General features: G+C 36.5%; 1 protein-coding gene and 1 long non-coding RNA gene across 13 annotated transcripts in view; one reads left to right on the top strand and one right to left on the bottom strand.

Moving 5' to 3' along the window:
* The window catches only part of PLXNB2 (plexin B2), a 334,253-nt gene that overhangs the window by 169,369 nt on the left and 144,125 nt on the right, over positions 1-20,759 (top strand). The window contains exon 1 of one of the 12 annotated variants that reach the window (XM_087934119.1): positions 9,054-9,117. The exons of 8 other annotated variants lie outside the window; for them this stretch is intronic. The gene's annotated coding sequence lies outside the window, so the exon portion shown is untranslated. Of the gene's footprint in view, positions 1-9,053; positions 9,118-9,706; positions 12,019-20,759 lie in introns of those variants that run through there. 3 more of the 12 variants (XM_087934121.1, XM_087934115.1, XM_087934118.1) reach the window with 3 other exon arrangements.
* The window catches only part of LOC148125530 (uncharacterized), a 109,775-nt gene that overhangs the window by 19,834 nt on the left and 69,182 nt on the right, over positions 1-20,759 (bottom strand). The window lies entirely within an intron of this gene.

A 20,759-nucleotide genomic window follows, 5' to 3' on the forward strand; every position in this document is an offset into this window, starting at 1 on the left:
AAATCAGATTTTCTGCATGAGCCCTACATTACGGGATTTAAAAAAAAATACCTGTTGAAGATTGTCGTTGCCTTCAATTCAAAGAAATTGGATGCAGTAATTGAGTTCGTAGTGGAAAGCATCTTAAGCTGGTAAAGTCCACTTTGGAGAAGTCACCTTAAGACTCCCAAATGACCAAATTGTTGGATAGCAGTAATAGCAAACTGTAGTGCAATTATTGCTAGCAAGAAAACATTAAGTTCTCTAGAATTGGAAGAGGATTTGATTTATAGAGTTACTGTGATTTTATGGCAGGCAGAGAAAAAGCATGGACTTTCATAACGAAGAGCCAACATTACACCCAAAATTGAGTTTCTTTTTAGATATAGCAAAAAATGGAATGCTTGATTCAGCCAGATAGATATGTCAATATGTTCTACCCACTCAACTAATATTACTGAAAGAAAAGTTGACTTCAAATTTCCCCACACTAGCCTTTTTGGCTGTGCCTTGCATATTCTCTATTTTTTAATCATGTCTTTATCTATTAATGTCTTAGGTTTGCATAATTTGCTTAAACAAGTTGAGAAAAGGTCTGTTGTTATTGAGTTTTATGATTATATACTGTAATAAAACTTATTATTCTATAGCAGGGGTGTCAAACTCGATTTCACTGAGGGCTGCATCAGGGTTGTGTTTGACCTCGTGGGGGGCCGGGGGGCATGGTCAGCTCATCGAGACTCTGTTTTTGGCTGTAACAGCCTTCTGCAGCCCTCTGCCAGTGAAAACGGAGCCCAGGAGGCTGCCCATGACCCATCTGGACTCCATTTTCACTGGCAGAGGCGCTATGGACCAGTCCTTCACTGTTTCCATGGTGGGCCTGTGGGCCAGATCTAAGCAGTAGGCTGGATCTGGCCTGTGGGCCTTGAGTTTGACACCCCTGTTCTATAGGCGATAATAGATTTTGTTCATGTTTTGCTTTTAAATGCAGCCATAACATTTTACCTTATGACACAAATAATGAAAACCCTAGAACTGGCTCAAATAAAATACTTTTATACCCCAAAGCACTAGACATAAAGTATATGAAATTATGTCCATTACATTGTTGACAAACTACACAAAATATTTTTTAATCCTTCAACTGGACCACTAAACAAAACCATCATGGGTCATGTCTGCACAAAACCTGTCATTAAAATTCAGCTTTTTGAAAATCTTTTAATTAATTTTAGTTGCTCTAACCCAGGTTAACAATTCTGTGATGATTTCTGAATAGGTGTATATTCCCCAAATATTTCATACTGTTCTCCTGATTCTTTTGTTAAATATTACAAAATGTAAGAAGTTATATAAGTCATAACAGTTTCATTCCCACAACATGCTAAAATGACTTATGTTGCACAAGCTCTGTCAAGCCGTGGGAGAGTAGTAGGTTAGTTAGTTTCAGTGGACAGAATAACAACAGTAAATGTTTGTGCTCAAACACTTTAATATAGAAAACAATTTTGTTTCTCAGAGAGCTATGAGTGTTGATAAATTGTACTGTTGGTTAATATCAAATTATGTTGAACTTCACAAATAAATTGGATTTTCCCCTCCTAGCAATGATACATTGGATTTCCTTTCATGAGTTTCATGCTCTGTAGATAGATTTAGTAAGTTTCAGCCACATGACTGAGAATGAGAGCAACTTTAGTCATAAAAAGCCACTAGTAGTTAAGTATCAGGCTAGAAACCAGGAACCTGTCGAGTTCTTGTCTTGCCTTAGCCATGAAAAAGTAACTGGGTGACTTTAGGCCATGAATTCTGTCTCAGCCCAACTCAACTTGATTGTTGCTGTTCCGGGAAAAATAGGAAGACAAAAGAGAATTTTATACGTTTGCCACTTTAATTTATTCATAAAAATAATAAAGAAAGGATATAAATAAATGATCCAGCATTTTTTCATAACTATTTGGTTATATAGCAATCAGTGTTTTTCATATTTACAAGCTTAACCCTGTAGACCATGGGTGTCAAACTTGTGGAGTCACGTTGCCTTCACATGACTTTCATGACGTTTTCCCCCTTTGCAGAGCTGGGGTGGGCATGACTAGCCCATGACACATCCGGCCCATGGGCCACCAGTTTGACACCCCTGCTGTAGACAGAAAACAGCATTTTTCCATCATATGAATTTTTAAATGCTGTAATACCTTTTATTAAAAATAGGTTGATTACTTACTGCTGATTTGTAGCAATAAGTTTGGCATCATTTTCATTAATTTAGTGGACATGAAGTTGAGGCTGGTTTGTTGGCAACTGTTTATAATTAATCTCAGTATAAATGTAATGATGTGTTGTGGCATTGTCTTTCATAACTATCTAATCCAGAATTATGTGGGTTGTGTTTTTATGTTGCATTTTCTGAATCTATCATTCTTTCTATGGATAGATCTTTCCTGCCACTGGAAAGAGCGTGAGTGATCTGCATATGGATACTGCTTGCATCTCAGAATAATCATTCCTTTGTCCTCAAAAATTTTACCATGGACATTTTCAGCTCTCCTAGCTTTGTAAAAGTGTGATTGTATTCAGAGAGGACATATCTTAATACAGTGCTAATGACAGATGGCATTTATTTCTTTATAGGCGGTTTACTTTCTTAAAATATTGCTGCTTAATCAGGATGAATGTAAAGGATCAGATCTCAAAACTTGGGAGAGCTTTTTATTCCTTTTCTGTGTTAAAGCTTATATTCCTGGAGTTTGGTGTTTGTCAGTTTTATTTGTTTTTGTGTGCTGCTTTCTGTGTGTTCTCTGTGTGTGTGTGTGTATGTGTGTGTGTGTGTATTCCCCTTGGTAGGTACAATAGCAAGATTTGATTTCTACAAAGATAGACAGGTTCTATAAATGAAAATCCTTTGAAGTTTTTAGACAGTGACATGTGGATAGAAGTGCTTGAAGTTACAAGACCAAATAAATATATTGACAGGTAATTTAGGTTGTTTATTTTCTTCACACTCTTCCTTTCATTGCAGCTACCTGGCAGCCTTGCTATGCTGTCTGATTTCTTTGCAAAGCTCGGTTGCATTGTCAGCACAATCCAACTAAGTGAAAGTAGTTCCTTCTTGCATTCAGTTTGTCAACATAGCTTTCAGTAGATCTAATGAGTTGTGATGTTCATTAGTTAATTGGACCTGTTCGGTATGCAGTTGACTCCAATGGCTTGTAGTAGCTCATTAAATGTAGTTCTCTAAAAGTGCATTGATGTTGCTTTCGAAGTAGGAATTGTCACCTGATCTCATTTCTGAAAGGGAATCACATTTCCCCCCCAGAGTATGCTTGGCATTACGTGACTGTCTTTAGCTTCTTTTTCAAAGAACATAGAACACCAGGAATAAATGTGTATTTCAGCGAAGAGCATTACCCCCCATAAAACGGAAAAAAAATTGACTACAAAAGGATTTTGTTGGACTCCCTTAGTGTGGCCTTTATATCTTTGTTAAAGCTAGATATGAAATTTTGCTATCCTTTATAGTTTATACCAGAATGTCAGTGAGCTTCTGATCTCAAGCCAGTGTGACATACAATTGACTATGGTGTGTTGCTATCTACAACGTTCTACTTTTCCTAACAGAAATTAATGGCAACTATTCATTGATGTATAAAAAATTCATCTGTCAGAGATGTTTTAATTTGGATTCCAGCATTGAGTAGAGGATTATACTGAATGCGACGGCATAAATGTCCATTCCAGCTCTGTGATTCTGTGATTTTTACATGGTTTTAGGTTTAAAAAATGGAAGCTCCAATTCTGATTTGACACTCAACAGCAAGAACTCAAAACTGTAGTTACAGCTGTAGAAATAATTTCAGTCAAGGCCTCATTTAAATCTAAAGCTGGTTATGTGAAGGGACTTAACAATTGGTGCAGCTTTCTGTTTAAATTGAGTTGGTGGCTTCTAAATGCCAACTTGCTATTTATCTGCTGCATTTGTGTAATAAGGATGTCTGTTTAAACAGCAAGTCTATTATAAACAAATATTACCATGTGCATTTTTTTTCTACATCTGGCTTCATATTTTAATCTAGTTCCTTTGGTTAGTGTCCATCAGTCTGTCTTTCTAATAGTCTCCAGAGGTGTAAAACTACACATCCCAGTTGAAAATTAGCAAGTGGGTATTGCCAGATTTATGAAAATGGAGTCCAAAGCACACGGAGGACACTTGAATTGGGAGAGACCAAAGCTGCTTGTTTAGTATTAAATGAATTGTAAGTTATTAACATTATTACTTACAAATTAATAATAGTTAGTTTACTTTATTGTCATTGCACCTCATACAATGAAACCAAACACCATCTTCAGTGTACATCATGACCATGAAAATAAACACAAACACATATCCTTCACACTCCACACGTTGAATTGAAAACCCCCGACACCACATCAACACTGCCCTATACAGTAGAATTCAGTAGAGGCAATATTTTCTACTAAGCAAAGGATTTTTTTTTTAGTTTACTTTATTGTCATTGCACCTCATACAATGAAATCAAACACCATCTTCAGTGCATATCATGACCATGACCATGACAATAAACACAAACATATATCCTTCACCCTTCACACATTGAACCGGAAACCCCTGACACCACACCATCACTGCACTATACAACGGAATTCAAAAGAGCTACTGCCCTGGGATGGAAGCTGTTTTTCAGCCTATTTGTCCTTGTTTTTATTATTCCGTACCCTCTGCCAGATGGTAATAGTTCGAAAAAAGGGTGCCCAGGATGAGATGGATCTTTGAGAATGTATTGAACTTTTGTAAGGCAGCGGAAGCTATAAAGCTCTTCCAAAGAGGGGAGAGGGGCAACCCATGATCTTCTGGGCAATGACATTAACCCTCTGGAGTGCTTTCCTATCTGCCACTGTGCAATTGGCAAACCATACAGAGATGCAGTATGTTAAATGCTCTCTATGGTGCAATGGGAGAAGGTCACCAGCTGTTTCTCATTCAGTTGTTGTTTTCTGAGAAGTCTCAGGTAGTATAACCTCTGCTGGGCCCTTTTGACCAGGGCTGCAATGTGGGCACCCCAAGTCAGGTCCTCTTTTATGGTAATACCCAGAAACTTAAAACTGGCCACTTACTCCACTTGGCCCCCATTGATAAGCAAGGGCTGGATGTCTGATCTGTTCCTTCTAAAATCCACTATAAGCTCCTTGGTCTTATTGGTGTTGAGGACCAAGTTATTGTCTCCATACCACGAAACCAATCAGTCCACATAATAGTATCTGGTAACTGGTTTTCCCAGTGGAGTTTAGTTGAGTATTGCACATCACATTTGTCCAGGCAATGAGTTTACTTTTAAGGTTTTCTGAATTGGATCATATCATTTACTATCATGAGATGGGATGATCAAAGCCTTTACACAACATTTGCATTTTGTGTAGTAAAAACTACAGAATCTCAAATTTGCAATTATTTTAATTTATCCCAACTGTAAAACTGTTTTTAATGTATGTTAAATAATGTTGCTTGCTATTGGAAAAGGAAGCAGGTGGCATTCTCAAACAATTACAGTAGATTTCTGGGTCACAACTAATGTAAATGTTTTGTTTTATTTGCTCAGTTATGACAGCAAAGGCTGCTTTTTTAAAAAGATGTAAGCTTTTGCTGTAATGAAAAATATATTTCTTACATAATTAGAAAATAATTACAGCAATATTTGTATGCAGTTAGGACTATCTTCTACATTTCCTTTAAATGAAAACAATTATGACTGACTGTTCAGACACTTGTCTGGAAAACAGTGCCCACCCCTGCAAGTTACACTATGCTAATGTTGGTTGGGTATCTTTATGTTTAGCTGCAAGATGCATGATTTTTCCAAAAGATGAAAGAGGTAAATTTGTCTTAGGACTGCTAAAAGTAGTCAGCAAGATTGCCTTTTGTTTTAGACATGAAAGGTGAACTTTATGATAAGAAGAAATTGTTTTTGTAATACAAAATGCTCATATGAAAAACAAATTAAATCTTCAGCATTCAGGTCTTTCTCTATTTTTCTGTATTTTCTGCAGTGTAGTTTGTTCCACTATTTGGCATGTTTTATCTATACTTTTTCTTTTCTTCTTGTCTTTTGTCTTGTTGAGACAGTCTTCTGCCGTAAAGGACTGGAAGTAATTCCAAAACTCCTTTTATTACAAAGCCAATTCTTTTAAAGTACACAGGGTCCATCCTACCAGGATTTCATAAGTATTCTCATTCCTTTTTGGTTTTATATTTGAAGGATTACTTTATTTATTTAGTTGCTCTTCCCTGCATTTATATAAACTTTGCATCAAAAAATATACAACTGCTTTGCAAAGAGTTTTGCATCACTGTAAGAAATAGTAGGGTTAGGGTTAGTCTATAAAGAGAAAGAGATTATTTTGTTTTTTAATCTATAAATTTGTAATATGTGCACCCCCTATAATTCTAACCCTAAGTCTAAAAATAGCTAAATATAATGTGAAACAGATCATACAAGTGAGTCATTCATTTTATTAGATAACAAATAACAGATAATCAGATAATCCAACCCCCCGCCCAAGCGGGAGACCCTACACCATTTCTGACAAATAGCACTTCAATCTCTTCTTGAAAGTCTCAAGTGATGGCGCTCCCACAACTTCTGAGGGCAACTTCTGTTCCACTGGTTGATTGTTCTCACTGTCAAAAAGTTTCTCCTTAGTTTCAGGTTAAATCTTTCCTTGTTCAGTTTCCATCCATTATACCTTGTCTGGCCTACAGGCGCTTCAGAAAATAGCTGGACCCCTTCCTCTCTGTGGCAGCCCCTCAAATATTGGAAGACCGCTATCATGTCTCCCCTGGTCTTTCTCTCCACTAGACTAGCATGCCCAGATCATGTAACCATTCTTCATAAGTTTTAGTCTCCAGTCCCCTAATTTAGTTTTGATAGCGTACAATATTTAGAGTACAGTCAGTGTTAGCTGAAGTTCAAATCATGGCAAGCGGATAGAAGTCATCTCAATGTTATTGCTTTTTTTTAATGTATCAATTAACAATAGACTGTACCTTTGATCAATGTTTTATTTGCACCTTTTGTGATAAGCAGGTGATGTACAACATCCTAAACATAATTTTCAATAGCTTAAAGAAAGCAATACACTGATTCGTACCAGTTAAAAGTCAGAGTTTTGATCTGTTGCTTGGCATGACCCAATGATTTAAGGGACATCGTTTCCCTGGATTCCAGCTTTCTGTTCTTGGTGCTTATTGGGAATTGTTGCTTGACACATCTGAAGAACACCAGGTGAGAGAATGTTACATGATACCTTTACTCTGCTGCTTTGGAATGCAAAGTAACACAAAATGAAATATGTAGTGCACACAGGAGATATTGTGGCTGAGTCTTTGGGGGCTTGTTACGTTTTTATTCCATTTGCCTTACACTGGAAAATGAATGTACCTGAGTGATGTGTAAATTGCTATAAATTGCAAATTAGTTAAGTGCAAATTACTTTAGAATTTATATTTGTAATGGAATCCTGTAAATTAGATTACCCAATGATTCTGTGGGAGGAGGGAATTCCTCTTACATTTATATGATTGGGTACTTATTTTATATCACATAATGAGGACTGTATTAAAGCTGTTAAGTACAGCTGCCAAGAATTATCTTTCCCTTCACAACTTCTACAATATCTTAAAGGCTATTGAACATTTTCATAAATAAACCATCATTTCAGAAAGGTACAAGAAAGTAATAATATTATTCCTGTCTTTTTCTATCCTTCTTAGCATATCCCTGCTACAGCTTTGGGTAATGCAAAATATAAAGTGGCATATATGACTGAAGTCCTTCTGAGCAGGGCTGAAATAGTGGCAGTTCTCCCATTTCAGAAATATATTGTTTCAGAAAGATCTACTATGAAAAATACATGCCAGCTTGATAAGATGGCTGACAGAATTTAAGAAAATCCATTCCTCATATTGTTTGTTCAAAATATAGAAGATGGCTTGATCGTACTCCTTAATACAGTGGTGTCTAATCTTTCCAGCTCAGAGGCTCAGTGGAAGTAGTGGCAGAGTGGGAGAGAGGTATGGTGTATGAATGCACCACTTTCACAAATGCACCTTCATACATGCTCACGCATTACATCTGTGACCCGGTTCTGAATGGGCCATAGACCGGGGGTGGGGTGGGGACCCCTCAGGGATGGGATTGAAAAATCCCAGCAACCAGTTCACTACCCAGTTGCTTGGTGGGCATGGCCATGACGGGCGTGGCCTACTGGAACTTCCGGGAGGGTCATTTTTCGTCTTAGCAAGGGTCTGGAGGTTTCCCTCGGGCCTCTGGGAGGGTGAAAATGGCCTCCCCTGAGCTCCGGAAGGCCCATTTTTCACCCTCCCAGAGCCTCTGTGTGGACCCTGCACTTACCCGCATAGAAAATGGGAGAGTCCTGGAAGGGGAGAGGTGAGGTGGTCAGTTCAAATACCGATTTGGTGAACCAGATGCAAATTTAACATCTGGTTCACCCGAACCAGTAGTATCCTACCCGGGACCCCTGCTTTAATAGAATATGAATATCTATGTCTAGAGAATATTATTTCATTGCCTATCAAGTCAAAAGAACTGAATACTATGTTAGAATTTCTGAATGAAACAATATATTATTTTTGGTTCATTTAAAACATATTAGAAGATTTTTGTTAATCGATAATATGTAAATAATTGTCTAATTCATAGGAAACCAGAGGTAGTTAACTTGCAAGTAGGTTAAAAAGCCTAAATGCAGAGAGAAAATGGTTCAAAGAATAATTGTAAGGGTATATGAGCTTTATGACATGGCTTATTCTGTGCACAAAAAAATAGAACATGTTATGTTATAAACAAGAAGAAACCTTATGAGTATTTGACGATAAAATGAGTTCCATGTGACACAATTCCTAGTCATAGCTATTCTCAATATCGATCGTGGCAACAGAGTGTAAAATGGGTAAGCAGTATAATCTCATTGTGTTGTGAAAGACACATAAGGGCTTTGTACAGAAAGTGCAAAGGTGAAACTAGCTAAAATACTGACTGTAGTCATGCAGTGACTAATTGGGCTGAAAGTTAAAAAGCTCTATTAATGCAGAAGAAACAGGTATGACTCCATTTTTATGTACTTTAGTAACCAAAAAGATTTAGAATGACTTTTATTACAAATATAAATAAACTCTGCCTCCTCCCTGAAAATTTAAAGTTGTGGCTACAAAACCTCATTTGCAAGCAAAGTTGAGAGCAGTGTGGAAAGGAGTAGCCAAAATAGAATTGTTGCTCTTTCCTCAAACATTGGGGCATTGTGAATATACTGGGTCGAAGTGGATACTCTATGAGAGATCTGGAAATATTTCTGGAATATTTCCATCCTTAAGTTTGCAGCGAATTTTTACAGAAATTAGGTCGGTAAATATGCTTACTTTGACTAACCTTGCTCTGCTTGTATCCGAACGTCTCCTTTGGGACAGAAACAGAATCTAATAACTAGCATAATTCTGAACTTTTTGAGAAATGGGAAGAAGGGACTGCTTTTTCACATAAACTTTAGAAGCACTTGATTCTAAAGCATCTCAACTGTGGAAGGCAATTCTTAATTCTTAAGGAAACTACAGCATTCATTCCTGTCATATCAGATTTTTTTTAAAACAGTTTTATTAATTTTAAGAACAAACAAAAACATATAAAACATAAAAACATCATCCTTTCCTTCATGAGTTTACAGACAGTGTGTTGGTTGGTTTACCACTTTTTTTTGTGCATCCATTTCATAGTCTCCATTGTAGTTATATTACATAATAGCTCATATTATCAATCAACAATTATATAGCCTAATATAATTATTAAACAATCATTTGACTATAATTTTGTTAGTTCATACTTTAACGAGATAACTATAGTTTACTTAATTTATTTTATAGCAAATCATAAAGTCATACCAAGTCTATCTTAATAGAATTTTATAAAGATAGTATCAAATAAAAAAAAGAAATATGTATTCATTGTTCCCTAAGGTTCTAAATATTCTATTATTACATTTTATTATCTAGCCATTGATAGAAAAGGTCCCAAACTTCATAAAATTGTTTATCTTCTTGTTCTCTAATTTCAAATGTCAATCTACTCATTTCAGCACTGTCATATCATATTTGAAGGCATTCAGAAAGCAAATTTTAAGAAGAGTGAGTTTTGGACTTCTATATACATAACTGCGCTCACCTCTATTAAAAAAAAATGCAGTGCGAGATACGCTGCATTTACTGTGCATGTATGTGACATGGAACAGGAAATTGGACCACCTTGACCAAAAATATTTATTCTGCCACAAGACAGCAAGAGGTCTTTCTGAAAATTTTATTCTTTTTAAGCTCAGAGACAATATCTTGTCTTTTAATATCATTTAAAATTTTATGGGTTTGTTTGGATGTTTAGATCCCATTTCATACATTATTTCATGCATTTAATGGACGTTATGCCTAAAATCCCAAATTCCTGAAAATCCTTCACACATACACCATAAAACCTCCATATCAAACGTAGGGGGGTCAGAGTAGACCAGTGGATACGTCTTCCCTTGCCCCTACTCATATCAGTGCAGGTGTAGATTAAAGGGGATCAGTGAAGCTGACTACATGCCAGTTTTTTAAAACATCTTTTCCACTTCCTGACTATTTTTGCCAGGCCTTTATTTTTTATGACTTACAATGGTGAGTTGAAAGATGTATAAAATTAGTTTTCCCTCCAAATTAATGCACAAATGTTAACTTGTCATTTGTCAACAGGGGTGATGTATGACATTTGTAATTCATGACACCAAAGGAAACACAGTTGCCCGAGGGCAACGTTGATATTTGCAGTTAGCTCAGCAGACCTTCCCACCTATGGTTGGGCTGACTCGTTTGGGGTTGTGGGTGTATTCCAAATTGGAAAAAGAAATAACTTTGACCACTGTATTCTGACTGATAAGTGCAAATGACAGAGTCTTTTCCAAATTTTGTAATTCCAAAGATTACAAAAAGGGTAGCAGAGTGCAAGAAAGTTTGCCCTAGTTCTCCCATTATGCATTATTTAAATAAAGGAAGAAAAATGCAGAATCTTATGACTGAACTGTCTCTTCAGTCATCATACAGCTAACTGAAGTTATGGAGGGACTCCTAGGAATATGCAGCTATTATGAAGCTCAGTCATCTAGGATTCCTGAGGACATGGAAGACCTTTTTACACTCTGTTGAATGTGTGAAAAGCAAGACTAGCTGTAGACTTTTGTAGTGATCTCCAGTTAGGAACTGACCATAAATGGAACTTTTCTGTATTGGAATTTACATTACACCACTACTTCAAGTCTCCACATAGCCATGGAGTTCCCTAGATGCTTCAAGCCTGTCATTATCTTGCAATTCCTCAAAGATGAGGTATAAATAAAAGAAATGAAGAAATTGCTTTATTTGCTTAGTATTGTCCAAATGGTCTTAATCTTGTAAGAGTAAGTCTCAGCTGCTTTACTGGATGGAACTGATTATTAAATGACCAGCTTTTAGAACTGCTTGGGAGAAGTATGGAAATCCAGTGGTATAAACCAAGGAAGGGATAATGCTATGCTTTCCAGAAATGTTAGATCTTTTAACTGGAAATTAGGAAAGCTACAGTCCGGTCATATCTGAATGGCATCGGATTGTCTATCTTTGCTTTCGATAAGTACACTGGATATTTTGGCAACATTCATTGGTTCTGCAGTTGATCAGAACAGGTCTCTGGTATTCATTTCCTTAGCATTACTCCCTTACGTTGTTTTTTTTTTAAAAACTAATACATTTCAGAGGTATCACTTATATTCTTTGCCCCAGTTTGCTCTGAGTTTTGAGTTGATTTCAACAGTCTGGAGATCACCATGGCAACATTTAGAAATTACATATGCAGCAGATTTGAAGCTTCCTTGACGTTGTCCCTGGGAGAGTTTTTGGTTACCTATAGTCTAATGGAGGTAAGAAGCAGGAAAAGGGGGCAAAAGGTAAGCAAAGTCTGGCTTGTGTATTTGCATGTAAACTTGGAAGATCATGACAGGGTTGTTGCTATTCTAGGGGGTAAATCAGAAACTAGTCTATACACCTAATGGATTTCTGAAAGCTCTGTCATCACACTGTGTGAATAATATAAAATAATATTGCTTTTAACTTTTGAGTAAATTTCTTCTGAAGTATTTAATTTATGAAGTGCATTTTAAACAATTATATGAACAAAGTCAAAGTCAAAGTTGTACTCTGTCAAGTACTAAAAATCAAAATTTAAGCAAATTGGAGTTTGTGCATTTATAACATAAGGAACAAGCTATGAACTTTGTAAGTATATTGTCCCAGTTATTTCTGTGGTACTAAACACATTTATTCATACATACATCTGGTTGTTTTTGTCTCTTTTCCAAAAAGTCAAAAGTTGTACAAATAATCAAAAGTTGACAATTTAAAACCAGACTTTTGTGTTTTCATGAAGTGGATTTTAGAGATTCCCTTAAGGGAATAACTTTTTTTTATTTTGGATTGGTTTGATTTTATGATGTGAAATCTTTATATTTTGTCACAAGAGAAATGGGATGTGTGGATTGTACACCTTGTGGTACCTAGAAGCAATAATGAGGAATGAAATAGCAACAATTGAGGCATAAAGAAGACTTACAAAGTATCTTCTTGTAACTATAGTTGAAGTTTTGCATACTTTTATAGTATTGTGGAAGTTCTGATTAAATCTAAAAGACATCTACAAACAATTTTGGAACAAGGAACCTTGAAATCTATACTATGGTCTCCTACTAGCTCCTTCTAACCCTGTTACTAACGAATTGTTTGTGTCCTACAATAAATTAAGTCCCAACTAGAACCATTTCAAACACTAATACTGATGCAAGAGCAAATATTCTTTTGTGTCTCTAAATAATTCGGGGTTTTTTCCTGGGGGGAAAAAAAAAACACCAAACAGCCTTTTTCAGTGACTTATACTTTTACCAGCCTACATGTTAGTCTATGGAAAGATTCAATATATTGCTTTTTAGAAGAGATAAGGATTGCCTGTGGTAACCTTACCAAAGCTGTTTCAAATCCCTAAAAATCTATCACAAATTTCTGAATTTCCTATGAAGGAAAATATATGTGTATTTCCTTAAAAAAAAAAAAAAAACCACCTGAAGACTACTTTTGTTTACATTGGTTTACTTCAGTATGGGCTTGGAGACTTCAGAATAAGTCCCAGTATGCAACTTCCTCAAAATATCTAAGTAAAGATGAGTTACAGGTATTACCAAGTCAGAAAGAATTTTGTTTACTTGATCTGCATCTCACAGAAATGCCCTATAAAGCAGTGGTCCCGAACCTTTTTTGTACCAGGGACCAGTTTCATGCAGAAACACTTTTTCAAGGACCGGGTAGGGGCCAATAACAGTAAATAAATAAGCGACCGTAACTTACCCTTTCCAAAAAAAACTGTCCAGTGAACTCTGTTTCTGGCTCATTTTGCGAGGGCTAGCTTGCATTGCTGATGCAGGATAAATACACGCCAAAGAGTCAAGCGCGGAAGTTAGGTGAGGGCGGAAGTGGTTGTCTTTCAAAATAAGACACCCGGAAGCAAAAACATATTTTTATATATATTTTAATCACGATTATTCATTCTTTGCGGCCTGGTACAAAATGATCCACGGACCACTACCGGTCCGGGGCCCAGTGGTTGGAGACCCCTGCTATAAAGAACCTGTTTCATATCCTCTTTTCACCAATTATACAGAAACTTGGGAAGAATAAGCAAGTAAGCAATATTTTTAAGCACAATAAAAAGTAATAGGATATCCAACTGTGCAGAAAAAGGCAGAGAAGGTAAAAGAAATATCGCCTCAAATTGGTCTTATCCACAGAGCTTTTATGGTACCACAATCACACATTTAAAAATAATTGCTTCATAATTGTGATTCATTTCAGCAGCATGAAATGTCAGATTCAACATGGCAAACCCATTTCAAAGCTTCTGTGTGAAAAGCAAAGCTTAGGTACTGTTAGCAAACTGTTAAAAGTGAGATTTTTTTTTCCCAGAAAAGAAAATAGTAGTTGGATAAATTCACAGATAAATAGAAAAGGAGCAGTAGATGCTTAAGGTAGAAGGTAAGGATACGTTTTGTTGGACAGAATTCCACAAGGTTATGGCAAAAGGATGACAAATATATCCTGTTTTGGTAGTAATGTGTGATGGCTACTAAATAAGGAGATGAAGAAATGTACCATGTCTTTTTTTCTTCCACAAAATAGCTTGGTAAAAAATACTATACTAAGAGTAAGTTTGAAAGAATTACAAAGGATTAGAAAGTAAATATCTAGGCAGCATTCCCCAGCCTGATCCCTTCCTAATATGCTCAGTTTCCATCAGTCATTATCCATCCTCTTTGAAGGATTATGGACATAAATAATAATAGTAGTATCAATAATAATAGGTGCACTGGGTGCAATATCAAAATATCTGGAGCACCACTTAAACATCACCAACATTAATGAAAATCACCAGCAATCGATTGCTAAAGGCAACTTTACTTGTAACACCTTACAGCCTTTGATAATATCTTAACAAGATCTGCCTATCCAGGTCCTTGGGACAGGGGGTAAAAATGCCAAATCCAGTCTAAACATCTGCCTCACCGTACAAGAAATTAATAATAATGGCATAACATATAATGGGAAGTAAAAAGTGAATGTGGAAATAATATAATGAAAACATGAACAGAATACTGGCAAACAAAAGCATTCATTACATGGTCAATTTCTACAGAAAATTGAAGGGGAAGTAGATAGAGATAAAACCTGGCAGTGACTTACAACTGGAACATTAAAATAGAAACGGAAAGGTCGATTTTGGTTACTAAAGAGCAAGCTACTCAAATTAATGCAGCCAAGGCCAGAAGGGAAAAATTGTGAAATGATTTAAAATGCAGATTGCACAAAATTCAGAAGAAATAGTAGACTATATGCTCAGCTTGTACAAAGAGATCACACAAACTAATTATAAACAACATAATGAGGTCGCCAAAATGATTCACTGGCATATTTGTAAAAATTATCATGTACCAGTAATAAAACTTTGGTGGGAACATTGAAAAAGCTGTAAAAAAAAAATGAGCAGGTTAAAATATTGCGAGATTTCTTAATACAGATGATAAAGTGGCTCATAACGCACCAAATCACTGTGGCCCTTAGAAAATCTGCACATTGACATCTGTTAATTGCAAAAGGCCACCCTGCTTGGATCCACAGATATATTATGTTGATACATTACAACATTCTGGGTTCTTGAGAAGAATTAAGTGCATAGGAAGGCTATAACAAGCTAAAGAACTGGCAACCATGGCTTAACATTTTTGTGGACAAATTCCAGTGACATAATAATTTAATAGTGACATAAGAAACCAGTATGGAAGTGACACTTTTGATATCAAAGCTGTTATCTGACCAGACTAATAGAATTTTCTTATACCTCCTATTAAATATCTGAGACTGTGGAATTTGTGACAGCTCCATAATTTCCTGTTGTTTTGTTGTACTTGTGAACTATTTTTTTTTATTGTTCATCCATTATTTCTCTCTATACACATGAGAAGTGGATAGGAAAGGTAGAAACATATCAAAAAGAGTATCCAAGTTTCCCTGTATCATTAATTTGAAACAAATTTATTTGTTTTGGAGATGGTTAATCATTCCCATAAATTCGTTGAAATCAATGCAAGTAAAAATTCACCCATTGTTCAGTATACAGTACATGGGCAAGACTGAAGTATTGGATTTTACTCTTGGTAAATAAGCTGTAGAGTCTAAGTTTGATTTATTTTGACTTGCTATAAAGTTCTATGTAAATGCAGATTCAGCCTTAGGATTTTGTAGAAACATATTAATTTGCTGCCTTGTTACAGTGATATACACAACTGTGATTGCACAATGCACATTTCATTAATGAAAATGGTTACAAGCTAATTACCAATAAACTTTGCAGCAATTTAATAAGGAAATGGGTACACATCAATTGCTACAACTAGTAGAATGCAGCATATTAGGGATTAAGGTTTTGATGTTTCAGCTTCTGCTATTGCTAGATAAAAAAGAAAATAAAGTCTGCTACTAGAGCCTGATATCATTATAATCATTTGCCTGAACAGGTTTTTTTTTTCTTTCTGTCATGAAAGTCTGTACAGATCCTCAGTCATCAAAATCAACCATGACCTGGATGACTGAGAATCTCTACAGACATTTAGCCATACAATTTGGGATGAACACCCTTTGAATGGTGTGGGAGTAGGAATGGGTTTCCAGAGGAAAAAAAATATTGCAGACTGTTATCGGAACCAGGAGCACCAAACCTCCAAGTGCTTCAGCAACCTTCTAAAAGGATGTAAATGACCAGCTGTCTTCAAGGAATATAAATCCTATTCCCCGCTATCCTGTCAGAGCTGAAGAAACTTCTTGGATGAGAAGCGAAATGTCTTCAAAGGAAAAAGAACAAGAAAGTTCAGTTACCTCCTGAAAATGCAGCTTTGGGATTTCTGTCCTGAACTGATAAAAATTAAGTTAATTATCTTCCTGAGGTTTTCACTTATGTGATCATTGTGACCCTCTCCATTGGGGTAAATGTATTTAATGTTAAGCTTACAAATGTTGAATTTGCTCACATAAGGATGCTGTACCTACAGTAAATGTGATGGCCCAGCACAGAGATGACACAGGCAGCTGGTTGTTTAAACCACCTCTTTGTTGCTCCAAATTTCCCCAAATGCTCCCACGTTTCTGGCAAGTCCCAGAGCAAAGTGATGACACACACACACACACACACATACCTCAAGCAGCCTCTGGCTGCAAATTGTCCAGCCCAACACTGTGAACACTATGGCTGCACAGCAAGACACCCAGCAGGGCAAGTTGAAGAGTCTACGAAGCAAGGGGCAAGCAATCCAATAATCCAAGAAGAATGCAAGGAATCCAAGGGAAGTTCAAACTTTGGCACTCAACACTCCAGGACCTCAGCATTTGTTCCCGACAAATGCCCCTCTCCACAACATCTCCTTAAGTCTCTGTCCCCAGGTGTGCCTTGTGAAGAGGGATGGGGCGCTCTCCTCTTGAGTAGTTGGCTTAGTCTAAACTGTTATTGCCTTCTCTTCACTCTCCGTGCTCGAGGATCAGGAAGTGGTGCTCCTTGCTCATTGTTCTGTCTCTCATGTTCACTGCTTAGCCTCTCTTGGTCATCCTGCCCCTTTTCTCCCTGCCTATAAACCTGAAAGGCCCCGGCCTGACTAAGTCTGCTCTTCCCCATTTTCCTCCGAAGTCAACGAAGCCACCCCTTTGATCTCCATTCAGTTCCAGTTCTGGCTCATTTTCCTCTGCAGATTCAGGTCAGGCTCCAATGGGGACATGACATGGAAAAATTGGATCAAGTTGTAAAGATGGAAGAGTTAGTCATATAGCTACCTTTATTGACATCTTTGACCAGTGGGTGTGCACATATAAATATAGTTCTAAATACATTATAAACAAAAAGAAACTAATGAACTTTTAATTTAATTAGCTTTTAAAAGACTTAAAAAGAAAAAAAAGAAGAGGCAAAGGAAGAAATTTTAGATGTGTCAAAGAACTTTTATTTGTCAATCTTTTCTGCCTCTCATAACAAGGAGACAAAATTTGGCTTCATTAGAGATAATAGTGGTCTTAGGTTTTACTAGAACCCTGATGGCGAACCGATGGCACACATGATGGAAATGGCACAAAGAGCCACTTCTGCCGGCACATGAGAGGTCACCCGAAAGAGCCTCATTGTGCCTGCACGCACGCCTCTCACCAACCAGCTGATTGTTGGGTATCTGTTGCGCATGCGTGGGGGGAGACACGTGCAAGGGGAGTCAGGCGTGCATGCACAGAGGCATGCGTTGTGTGTGCAGGGGGACAGGCGTGCTTGTGCAGGGGGTGGGGGAGTCACGTGTGCATTGCATGATGAGTGCAGGCACACAAGCATGCGTGCGCGCAGACACTTTTGGCATGCGATGTGGTAAAGGTTCACCATCATGGTACTAGAAGATAGTTGAAGTACCATTGGACATCTGTCCCTGGATATTCCTTTATGAGGGGCTAAATTAGCATATCACACAGGTTCAAATAGAAATTACAGTGCAACAAGACCTGCTTCACATTGTCTATGTTATGGGAGTCACTCTGTCTTTTAAAAAAATGTTTTAAAAAATCAGCTTTTTCCCAATATTGAGGCCAACTGTGAAAGGCGGTTGCTATCATGCTTAAACAGCTTCTGGATATTGGTCAGATCAGATCAATTTTATTATGGCCTTTAGTCATCAAATAAAGCAGAAGAAAAAATGGGAGAAAAGAGAAAAATATGGATAAACAAAGAAAAGCATACATAACAATTCACCTTAAGTCTTACGGTGGATCCCGTGTCAGTATAGGTAGAAAACCAAGTCTTGCAATATTGAATATTGGTCTATTTATGGACACACTGAAAATGCTGATTATTAACTAAAATTGCTGTGCAGCTTTGATCCCAGATTATCTACAGTTCATCCATTAGTTCTTATCTTGATCTTCCAAACAGCAGGAAACAAATGTGTTCCTTTCTCATAAGATGTTCTGACAACTTTCACATGTCTACATACCCCTTTCTCCAGGCTATGCATAATCTACTATCATCCTCATTGGCCTACTTACTAACAATTTTACTTAATTGGATAAGACTTTGTCCCCAGAATATTATGAAATATAACTGGAAATGGAGACAAAAGAAAAAAGGAAGTCAGGAGAGAGAGAGAGAAAGAGAGAGATTCTTTTCTAGTACATTTGGCTTAAATAAATATTTTATGTGTAGTGTATTCTATGTTGTAACTTTATAAATTGTCTGGATTCAAAAGACATATATCACACAGTAAAAGAATTGTGCTTAAACAAAAGATAATCAACAAAGGGTTGTTTCTTATCAGGCTAGGAAATTCACCATGTAACATATATCCAATCAGCCATTGATTTATTCTGCATAGATAGTATTCATTCCAGCATCCTTTTCTTAAAGCAAGTTTGCTTGCAATTTTTTTTTACTGAATTCAAGTTTATGAATGCTTTATAAGATTCTAGATTGTCCTCTGTTAAAATGTGTGTTGTGAAAATAACTTAAGTGTTGCTTAGTTGCATAGATAATTTCAGCAATGTTGTTGTTAGGATTTTGTGGTAATCGATTTTGATGAAAAGTTGTCCATGGAGATGTAAGCTTTCAAGAAAAACTGCAGTACTTTTCAAGAATGAAGCAGTCTTGATGGACACAATCCAGGCCACACATCAATTTCCATGAGGAAAAAATGAGGCTAGGATCATAGAAACTTATTTTACACATGGATCTACAAGTTATCAGATTTCACAAGATTTTCTGCTGCCAGATAGAAGTAATTAAGAACAGAACCAACAAGCTATATTCTAATCCCAATCATAACAGTGTTAGAGAACCAAGGGAAAAATCACATATCTTATCTTAGTTAAACATTCTATAAGCATTCCATTTATTTTCACACATATTACTTCATTAAACCATCAACTTCCAACTTGATTCCCAGAAATACCATTCCATAATTCAAGATTGCTACACTTTCTCTAAACAAGCAAACATACAACATTTCTCACATTCATATATTTTTCAGTGACCTTCTTAAGAGCAAAAATCTTCCCACAATCTCATCGTGGTCGCATTCTTTGTCCTTTCAGTTAGAATTCTGCAAAATATCTTCCGGGATATATTTAAGAAGCTAATGCCCTGTAAATTTGGTTTTCGTTGTTACTATCTTTCCCTTTAAGTACAGAACACTAACGGCACATTTCCAATTATCAGACAAGGATGCAATCTGCACACACAAACACAAAAATTAAACAGGTTGTAGAAACCAACCACAGTCATGTTTTAACATTCTTCCAGTTGGAACATTAATACCTAACGGCTTTATCATTTTTCAGCCTTGTTTTATGTTTATCTTGACATAACCAGCATGATATTTTTAAGCTTATGTTTCATCCGTTGTAACACTCTACTCTCAAAGATTTTTCTCAGAAATCCAGATGGTGCCCTACTTACCTGTGTTTTGGAAGGCAGTAAAAGGAAGCTTTTTGGAGACATTTAATTATGATTTAAAAACATGTTAGGAAGATGTATACATTAAGATTTTAGGAAGAAGTATACATTGTTACCAGTTTGGTTATATCTGTGCCACATGCACTGTTCTTACTATTCTGAGGGAATAGTAAGAACAGCATTTGTCAGTTTGGGGCATCATGCCATCAAGTATGGAAAAGAAATAATTGAAAAGCAGCTATTTTTTAAATTTTGATAAAACATTTGTTTTACCTTGCATGCCCTTTTGCTAACTATATTTATTTATACCTTACTTAGTATGCTTCCAGGGAAAACTGTGCTTTCTGTCCCTGGAGACACAAACTGTACCTTTTGTTCCGGTAGCTTTTCCAGTGTCAAGTAATTATATTACAAAATGTAGGTGACCTTGTTTTTGGCCTCAGTGGTAATATATTTAATCAAAATACTAACTGTAGTTAATATTAACTCACAGACGATCTATTTCAATATATTGTGTAACAGATGAAGCTTTGAAATCCACACTCAAAACCACATATGTTTTTAGAGTGAACCAGGTGAACTTCTGACAATTATTTTACCTTAATCAATATGAAATTATTGCAG

Source organism: Pseudonaja textilis, chromosome 5 (assembly GCF_049901715.1).
Source record: "Pseudonaja textilis isolate UNSWEBS1 chromosome 5, rPseTex1.2, whole genome shotgun sequence".
Lineage (NCBI taxonomy): Eukaryota > Metazoa > Chordata > Lepidosauria > Squamata > Elapidae > Pseudonaja > Pseudonaja textilis.